The following is a 9787-nucleotide window of genomic DNA, read 5'->3' as shown; positions in this document are numbered from 1 at the left end:
TCCAAGTTCTGAAAGATTGAGCCGCAGAGCTTGCTGAGGTGGCCAAATCAATAATCACTAAATAGTCAGTGATAGGGCGCCTGGGTGGCTCAGTTGGTTAAGCGACTGCCTTCGGCTCAGGTCATGATCCTGGAGTCCCGGGATCGAGTCCCGCATTGGGCTCCCTGCTCGCCAGGGAGTCTGCCTCTCCCTCTGACCCTCTTCCCTCTCGTGTTCTTTATCTCTCATTCTCTCTCTCTTGAATAAATAAATAAAAATCTTAAAAAAAAAATAGTCGGTGATAATGTCGCAAAGAAGAAAAGAAATTTTGTCCTGAGGGGGCCTCTACAGCAACAATTAAAAATGGACTATTTAATTTTGATACAGCTTTGAAAGCACGGTGTACTCTTAATAGGTTAAATTGTGCAAGTGCACAATTATCCTGAAGTAAGGTCACAAGTATTTGTGTTTGGAAAGATTGAATATACGCACAAAACGCAATTTAAAGTGCAACTGTTTGTGTTCTGAAGAAATGACAAATGGATAAATACTGTAAGTTATTTTTTAAATTTAATTCTAAAGGAACCTTTATTATATAGAAAAGAAAGCCGAAATGTTTCCCTAAAATCTTAAATGAATAAAACTTTGATCTGTGCTATAGTTTACATTTAGATGAATGCAAACATTTTAACATTACTTGTGTAAATTTTCCTAAATTGTCTGAGACATCTCTTGGTACCCAAACGCAAATATATATATATATCTACCAAATGCATAGTGCAGGCTTGCTGTGTGTTTTGGGATTATACTTTAGTTTGTTTTATAAAGATGTTGAGGCTTAATGAAATAATGCTTGTCAAATACTTCTTTTGACTTCTTTGTATTTTAAACTTCCATAGTTTCATCCAGGAAATTCAGAGTATTTAAATATGCTCAATAATTATCATTCTATTCCTACATTTGAAGATACAAGTTTTTCTATATTCCTAGATGGGAAAATTAAAGCACAAAGAGGAACAAGTCATACAACCCAGGGGAAGATAATTAAGTCATTCGAGATCCTGAAAACCAAATCAAAACAAAAATTCCTAAACTCCGTGATTGCACCCTCAAATACTTTTATGCACAATAAAAAGTGCTGGCAGATCTTGCTCGGCCATCCCTTCTTCACCTGGAGAGAATGCTTTGTTCCAATAACTAGAAGCTAATGAACTTAAATTCATTTTCAAGAAGTTATGACTCAAAGTGCATATATTTTCAGTAATTTTTTTAGTGTTCACAGACATATTATAATTGACCTCATAGGCAGGGTTGAGCTCCATCCTGGTGCCTAGAGCTGACCACGGTATAGGTGATATTAGAAAAGTACGCTGCTAGAACATCTCACACAAGGGAGAGAAGTTGTGTTGTTGGCCCAAGTTCACTCAGTGCTGGTACAAAACTGACCGTGGTGTCTCTGGCCTGGGAGGCTGGATGCCTCCTCCTCTATCTCAGGAGATGGGTCTCCCAGGCTCTTCTAATTTCATGTTTCAAATGACTGGCTAAGGGGAGGGTTTCCTTAAGGCCCCCCTCTACCCCACCAGCACCCGCCCAAACGTTCCGAAACCAAGAACAGTATTCATTGTATGAATGCAGGTTCTCAGCATGGCAGATCCCGCTGCCGGAATGTACTGGAACCCGGGTCACTAGAACTGAACTCACTGACCCAGTTGAAAGGACTGGGCTTCATCTCCGCCAAGACTCTTCTCAATCCAAGATGCCACAGCCTGAGACTTAAGAAATGCACACTTGTGCTAATCAGATGAGTAGCCAAAGGCAGTTGTTCTCAAACTTGTTTAAATCTGTGAAACTCCTTTTGGCAAAGGAGAAGCTGAACAGGTGGTCAATACATAAGAGAAGTCACCATGGTGCCTCTCTAGGGAAAAGAGGGGAGGTAGGGAAAGGAAAAACCCGAGGCCGGTGTCTCCCTGCTCCATTCCTACCCCTTATATCCTTGAGCGGGCTCCTGGGTGGGGCCACAGTAGCAAACCACAAGTCCATCGCTCCTCTGCTTATGCAGGCCCTGTTCCTGAGGTCAGGGCACTTTTACTACGCTCTTACTGAGGCTTGGAGTCCCAGGGTTAGCCTTGTCAGAGAGCTGAGGAGACTTTTAGAAGCAAGCTTATCCCCAGAGAAAAGTAAGTCAGGCCAACAACCAGCTGACCTCGTAACAGAGCCTTGGTTGTGAGAGGAAGAGTTCTAACAACGAACCAGTCATGTTGGGAAGACCCAGGGCCTTAGCCATTACCATTTCTCCAGGCTTTCCATATATCAAAGAGTGACTGTGTTTTATTGTGTTTTAAAAACACGCATATTTAATAAATTAATGGCTGGTAACGGCAAAAAGTGACTGTATGCAACTTGATATTGCCAAGAGAGTGACGGGATTTATAGACATGTGAATCTATGAGGGGCTGTAGACTCTTGTCTGGAAATAAGACTAGATTTAAAGGTAGCCACCTCTCTTCACTTCAGTCAGCTTATCTCTATGATTGTGCATTTCACATCACTTGGAAATCACATCAAAAGTCTAAATTTGAGGCTTTTTGTGACTGTGAGGCTCCAGCAACTGGCTTCTCCGAGATCTAGAAAGAGAGAAGGCTCTAAACAAACATGGCGGCACCTGTTTCACCACAAACTCTGGGTGGTGTCTGGCTCAGGCAGCCAGGGCTCTTGTTTCCCTTGGAGATCACTGTGACCTAGAGAGGGCAGAGAGGTTGCCACTTTGCCACAGACTAGCTCCCGGCGGCCCCCGTAGCAGCGGATAGGCATTGGTGGGAGTCTGCAGGTGGCAAGGCCTGGCAGACCCTGACGGAGGCTTTATGCAATGTGGCTGACCTGGGGAGGACTGGAATTAGTCAGCAGACACTGGTGTGCCTGAGCTGGTTTTACAGCTCATGTCTATTCGAATTGGTCAATGCCCCTTTCCCAGTCATTAAATATTTTTAACATCATCTTTCTGTCTGGTAAGACTGCTAGGAGGAGTGGAGGTCTCAGAGACCCCAGGAACAGGCCTAGTGGTAGCCCTTCACTTACATTGTTTGTGAATTTTCAACAGGGTACTTTTTAGTGGGCTGGATCTTATATTAGCTGGTAAAACAAACAAACAAACAAACAAACAAACACCCTCAAAGTACAATGGATCCACCCTGGAGCCACCTAAGGAAATTCTAATTTACGTGTGTAAATTAAAGGTGATTCGGCCAATTTTAAAATGCTATTTTTAATTGCTGTAGATATACGGGCATCTATTTTTCATTCAAGAATAGTTAGTTCTTGAATATGGTTTTGTAGGTAGCATTTTCTCCAATAGTAGGAACCTAAGTAATATTTAGCCTAAGGGTGTGAAATGTTCTGAGCGCTCCCAATGGCCCTCCATTAGTGCGCAATTAGCTTGTGCCTCTAAGGATTGAAACAGCTATTTACTCAGATTGTGTGACCAAGCACTGGTTGTCTGTGAGTCTTCTTTTTTTTAAAGACTTTATTTATTTATTTGACAGAGAGCGACACAGCAAGAGAGGGCACACAAGCAGGGGGAGTGGGAGAGGGAGAAGCAGGCTTCTCGCCGAGCAGGGAGCCCGACTTGGGGCTCCATCCCAGCACCCTGGGATCATGACCTGAGCCAAAGGCAGACACTTAACAACTGAGCCACCCAGGCACCCCTGTCTGTGATTCTTAAATGGAGCAGAGTTGGGGCTCCCTAGTTCAATTTTTCTCATGCACAGTCTTCCCCAGAAAGATGAGCTATTGAATAAAATAGGGGATGAAAGCCATGTAAAAAGACAGAGTTATGGTGGTGAGTAAGGGGGAAAGTTGGAATATGGGCTTCTTCCCAAGGGGCTGTTTGACCAAATACCAAATAAGGATAATTTCTAATCCATCTTCCTTCAGAAAGTACCCGATCGCTGTTAAAGGCAAAAGACTTGAAATCACCCCAGATATTTCCCAGCTGAAACTTTGAGTCAAATATATTATCTTCGTAGTAGATCATAAATTCATAGGGTTCTTTTAAATTTAAGTTTGGTTTGCTTTGGCTCATTGGTATCATTTTACTTCCTATGTCACAGCAGTCATTTATGCATTTGCTAAATGGCTATGCCTCGGTGATATACTAATTTTTCTATACAATTTAGGTAGAAGTAATAATAAGACTAAAATAAATGATCACATCATTTTATTTTTAGTAGCTTTCATTCTTTTTTGAACAATTACTCACTTTATACCATTCTGCCAAAATATCGGGGAGAAAAATGCAGTCCTTTGTTTGACTTAGAGGAGTATTTTTTTCTTTGAGTAAATCAGGTGTAATTCACCTTTAAGCTGTTACCTGGTGCTTTCCTTGGAAGTAATTGTTTCTCGGGAACACTTAAGACTCAGGTCTGCTGGGCACAGTGAGGCTCTGGGGCCTGTTGGTTACATCCATATTATTGACTCCACAATATTGTGCTCCTGCACAGTTGGTAGCAATGTGCAATGCTAATTTAGAAACCAGCCCGCAATGGCATCTCAGCCTCAGGTGTGCAAGACTTTTACAAATAGAGAGAAAAGTTGTGATTAAGATCAATTTGTAAGGTGAGAGAGCATGCCCAAGCTAATGGTATGTTTCAATTCCATTGGGAAACAAAACTGTTGAAACCCCAAGGCAAAATCACAGGAAGAATTTTTCATGATGTAAACCCAATTATGTAGGTACTGCCCAAAACAAAGGAACTCGAGAATTTATGAAAAGGCATAACTGTTATGCTGGAAACAAGGTATCATTTTACTTCCGGCGCTATCAGTAAGGGAGACTGTTTCAAAGTTTTACTTTCTTGTTATGGGGATTTTACCTCTCGGATTCAGATTAAACAAATCTTTGTTGAATGATTATTGTGGGTCAAATGCTTCTAGTACTATTATCCTTTCTTATCTTTAAAACAACCCAATGAAGTAATATTATGCCCAGTTCACAGATAAGCAAACTGAGGCTAAGAGAATAACAGCAAACATTACCATGCCCAGTGCAGTTTTCTATCTCATGGATTTTCATAGCAACTTTATAAAGTAGGTAATGTTATTATCTATATCTTGGGAATGAGGACCCAGAGGAACAGAAAGATTAAGAGACATGTCACAAGCTAGCTGGTAACTAATCAGTCACTCTGATTCCTGACCGTACCTTCACCATTCAGCCCAGGCACCTCCTAGACAGAAGCAAAGGGACGCGCTCCAGGAAGCATGGGTAATGTGGGGCAGAGTCTCAGTATCCTAAGATCCAGTCCAGGGTTTTGCCCACTTGACCGATAATACCACCCAGCACTTGATGTCTCTACTTCGTGCTCTGTTCTGTGATCTGATCTGGGATTTGGGGTCCCTGTTTCACTCGTTTCAGAACGTCATTGCTTTTTATTTTAGCTAGTTCCCTAATTTTCTATGCAACATGTCTTTGGCTATCAGTTTATACGTTTCTGGATAAAATATATATTCTGGTACCTATCAGAATTCTGAGCTGACTGCAAGTACCGTGTGTGTGCAAGAAATACTGGGCAGCTCATAAGAAGTAGGAACTCCACCTTTCGTCCGTATTTCCATCAGGGATCACATGCATGTGGGACAAGTAACCACCGTCTTTTTTTTTTTTTTTAAAGATTTTATTTATTTATTTGAGAGAGAGAGAATGAGAGATAGAGAGCACGAGAGGGAAGAAGGTCAGAGGGAGAAGCAGACTCCCTGCTGAGCAGGGAGCCCGACTTGGGACTCGATCCCGGGACTCCAGGATCATGACCTGAGCCGAAGGCAGTCGCTTAACCAACTGAGCCACCCAGGCGCCCAAGTAACCACCGTCTTGAGCCATCAAATCCAGATGTAAGCTAGGAGATCTCTCAACGCAGTGCTCACGGTGACCACCCATACTGTTTACGTAGATGAACCTGTCACCATCTGTGCCCAACACATAGTGCCGGTGCATGGTACATGCTTCACTGTTAAATGGGTAAATGAATTAAGTGTTTGTTCAGCTAAACTAAAGAACATTTTACTTCAGTAATACTTGTTGAGCTGGATGCTTCAGAGTGAAAAAAGACACATAATACATTATCCATGGCTATAGATTTTACCAACTCATCAGAAAGATAAGAATCGAAGTAATTACAAGATGATCGTTTAGCCAATGTTGATTCTACTAAGACTCAGACACGATGCTAGACCCCGGGTCCAGCGGTGAATAAAAGACATCCCTCCGATGCGAGCGCTTATTACCAACTGGTGGAGGACAAGAGATCAGGGAACCCACAATGGAGAAGGTAGCCGGATGGATGATGCTCTGCAAGGGCCCAAGGGGCACCTCCACCCGCTTTTAATGGATTCTGGGAGATGTAGAGCGACTCCGAGTCAAGAAGGTGTAACTGAGGTCAGTGTGTTTACAGAGAGCATGATAAGCAGAGAAAATAGCTTGTGTGCCAGTTTTGAGAATGGCCCATTCAGGGATCTACAGATATTTCTGTATGACGAGAGCGCAGAGTTCATCCAGAGGCCAGAGGATGGCAAAGGAATCTGAAGATGTAAGCAGGGACTATATCAGGAAACCTTTGTGCTAAGTACCATGAGAGGGAGAATTCTTAGGAAGAGACCATATCAGTTTAGAGAAACCAAGCCAGTCTCTGCAAGTGATCACAGTGGGGACAGAATTAGGGAGCCCTAGAGAGCCTCACCCGCATGCTGAAATCCCGCAGCTTCCTGGGGTCACCATTCTTTTAATACTTCAGTAAACAGAGCTCCAGCCCCTATAAGGTTAAGTCCACATGCCTTCTTGCTCTCCGCCCGTCTCTGCCCATCCTTAAACACACACTGTGTCCCTTAGGAGTCTGGTGGTTCTTCTGATCACTTTTTTGCGCCAACTTCCTTTCTCCACTGATTGTTAACTTTCACCTCGTGCAACTAGTCATTTCTCTAATCCTTGCCCCAATCCGTGTGTGGATCAAGGCCCTTTTTCCTTCCCACTCTCAAATCCCATTCATACAAGCTGTCTGTGGATCGTTTCTATGATTGGAAGAGAGCTATTGAGCAATTAAATATCTCGAGGGGCCCATTCTTAAAAGTCTCCTGTCAAATCCACCATACGGAATTTCTTGTAAACCAATTTATGTAAAACCCATAGGCTGTGGCCCTGTTGTTTCCTTATGTGGCTCCCTAGCCCCAGCCCCACCCCTCCCCAACAACTTGACAACTTATCTGGACCTTTTCTTCCATTTCTCCTCTTTCTGGGCATTCTTAGCCATTCTTTCTTTCTTTCTTTCTTTCTTTTTTTTTTTGTGAAGATTTTATTCATTTATTTGACAGAGAGAGACACAGCGAGAGAGGAAACACAAGCAGGGGGAGTGGGAGAGGGAGAGGCAGGCTTCCCGCTGAGCAGAGACCCTGATGTGGGACTCAGTCCCAGGACCCTGGGATCATGACCTGAGCTGAAGGCAGACGCTTAACGACTGAGCCACCCAGGCACCCTGTATTTCCCTAATTTAAAAATTGTAAATGCACTAAGGATGATTCACAGTCATTTTCAAGTATGTAGACTCCTTTAGCAATTCCTTCAACAACTTTAAATCCTCACATCATAGTCTTCGAAGTTTTATATTTATTGATTGGAAAATATAGGCTGACGGAAACCTGCTGTGCAGTCCCTGGCACTTTGAATTTTTTTAAAAATGTTTTCATCACGTCTGCATACGTTTGAAATCTTAAAGTACAAATATGTTACTATTTTTTTCCAACATTCACTAGTCATTGATGGGATGAGGATCCTTTTTAAAGGTCTTGTTAATTCTCAAATGTCCATAGCTTACCACAGCTTGCGCACATTGAGAGTCCTGTCCAGGAAACCTCAGAGATCTCTAGGTGAGAGGGCTGCTGGTTTGTTCTGCACATTCACTGCCCCCCCCCCCCCCGCCCTTAACTGTCTATTTAAAATATCCATAAAAGGGGCGCCTGGGTGGCTCAGTCATTAAGCATCTGCCTTCAGCTCAGGTCATGATCCCAGGACCCCGGGATCGAGCCCCGCATCAGGCTGCCTGCTCTGCGGGAGGCCTGCTTCTCCCTCTTCCGCTCCCCCTGCTTGTGTTCTCTCTCTCGCTGTCTCTCTCTCTGTCAAATAAATAAAAAAAAATAAATAAAATAAAATATCCATAAAAACATGCAAAGAGATGCAAAATCACAAAAACATGAAAGCCAGATATATTCATCTGCGTTAGGATTTAACCCTAAATAAGATGCACACATAGGCCTAATGCATAAAAGGCAGTGAAATTTTAGTTTTGCACAAACTCCCACGGGGCATCCCTCATTGAGAGAATTTTCAGGAGCCAGCTAAAGGGAAGTCATCCCCACAGACCCCTGGAGCCGCACTGGCAGAGGGTCGCAGTTTTGCTCCACAGTCCGATCTTCCCTGCCATCCTGTTACCATTCCTTCTCTTTCTCTCTCAGGGGCTACAATTTCCAGGATGTCAGCAACTCTGGGCAGGTAGGAAAGACAGCGGCTCATTGCATTCCGGAACATGAAATCAGTATTAAGAAAGGACAGAGCCCAGATGAGCCACTGGAATGGTGCCTTCCGGAAGTTTTAGTTCGGCAGATACTGGTTTTGACAAGCAAAGAACTACGGGCCCCTTTAAATCATGCAGGAATGATATCTCTTATTCCTAGTCAGGGGACCAAGAAATGGAAGCAAAAAAAAAATTCCTTCCTTCGTCCAATGAAGTCACACCAGAAAAATAACTTCCAGACATCAGAAATTTGGCCAGCAGCTGTAATGTAGTTTTGAATGTTGGTGAGGTCCGGAGCCAACAGCCAAGAAAGAATTCTTGAGACATCTTTGGTGCAAAATGGTGGTTTTATTAAAGCATGGGGAGAGGACCTGTGGGCAGAAAGAGCGGCCGCACCGGGGTTGAGAGGGGTGACCGATTATATACTTGGGAGTTGGGGGATGCAAAGAAAAGGGAGGTTTTCTAAAGAACTTTTGTATGCTGAAGAGGACAAGACCCTGGAGGCCTTGCCATTGTCAAGTTAAGATGATTTTTCCCTCGAGTAAAGCATTAACATGAAGATAGTTGGGAGTTTCCTTCTGGAATTTAGGTTATTGATAAGAACGCATTTTTCTTGTAAATCACTAAGACATTTTGTAAACTGATAGAGGCTCTTGTCTTTTTTGGACTGTGATCTCTATTAGTTAACCATTTGTTTGTTTTTTATTTCCTTCTCTTAGTTTTAGGGCAGCCAGGAGTGCCTGAGGAATGTCACCCAGATCCCACCTGGGAGGGGGGGGTGATTGTGGGGTGTCAGCTTGTGCTTTGTCTTCGGCTGGCCTTCCTCTGCCTCATCAGCTGCTCCCCCCAGCCTAGCTAAGAGGGATTCCCAACTGCAACCTGTGGCTAGAATGAGATGTGTCAGACACTGAAAACCCAACAGCTACGCTAACTCCCTCCTCATTTCCTGCAGAACTGAAGTTTTCGACACTCACGTCTCAGTCACTCTTGCCAAGATGGAGCATGGAACCCACTGGTTCTGGCCAATGAGACATTAGGGTGAGTCTTCAGCTGGGTCTGAAAATTAAACTGGCAAAGACAGATTAGAGGAGAAAAGCATCCAAATGTATTTAATGTAGATTCTACATGACACGGGAGCCTTCGCCAGGAAATAAAGACTGTAAGAAGCTAAGCCTGAGTGGTTGTATGCTCGGTTTGATGAAGAGTGGACAGCCATGGAGTAATGTGGCAGGTCAAGCTGTATGAGGCAAGGCCTG

At 43.4% G+C, this 9787-nt stretch overlaps 1 protein-coding gene across 3 annotated transcripts in view; it reads left to right on the top strand.

The window, feature by feature from the left end:
- The window catches only part of SLC2A12 (solute carrier family 2 member 12), a 53376-nt gene that overhangs the window by 1513 nt on the left and 42076 nt on the right, over nucleotides 1-9787 (top strand). The window contains exon 2 of one of the 3 annotated variants that reach the window (XM_073893962.1): nucleotides 9484-9569. The exons of the other annotated variants lie outside the window; for them this stretch is intronic. The gene's annotated coding sequence lies outside the window, so the exon portion shown is untranslated. The remainder of the gene's footprint in view (nucleotides 1-9483; nucleotides 9570-9787) is intronic. 3 annotated transcript variants of the gene reach the window in all.

The sequence above is a fragment of the Callorhinus ursinus genome, unplaced genomic scaffold, assembly GCF_003265705.2.
Source record: "Callorhinus ursinus isolate GAN/ISIS: 27379988/994484 unplaced genomic scaffold, GSC_fseal_2.0 scaffold6, whole genome shotgun sequence".
NCBI lineage: Eukaryota > Metazoa > Chordata > Mammalia > Carnivora > Otariidae > Callorhinus > Callorhinus ursinus.
The sequence above is the reverse complement of the archived record's forward strand: the minus strand, read 5'-3'. Positions and strand labels throughout refer to the sequence as shown.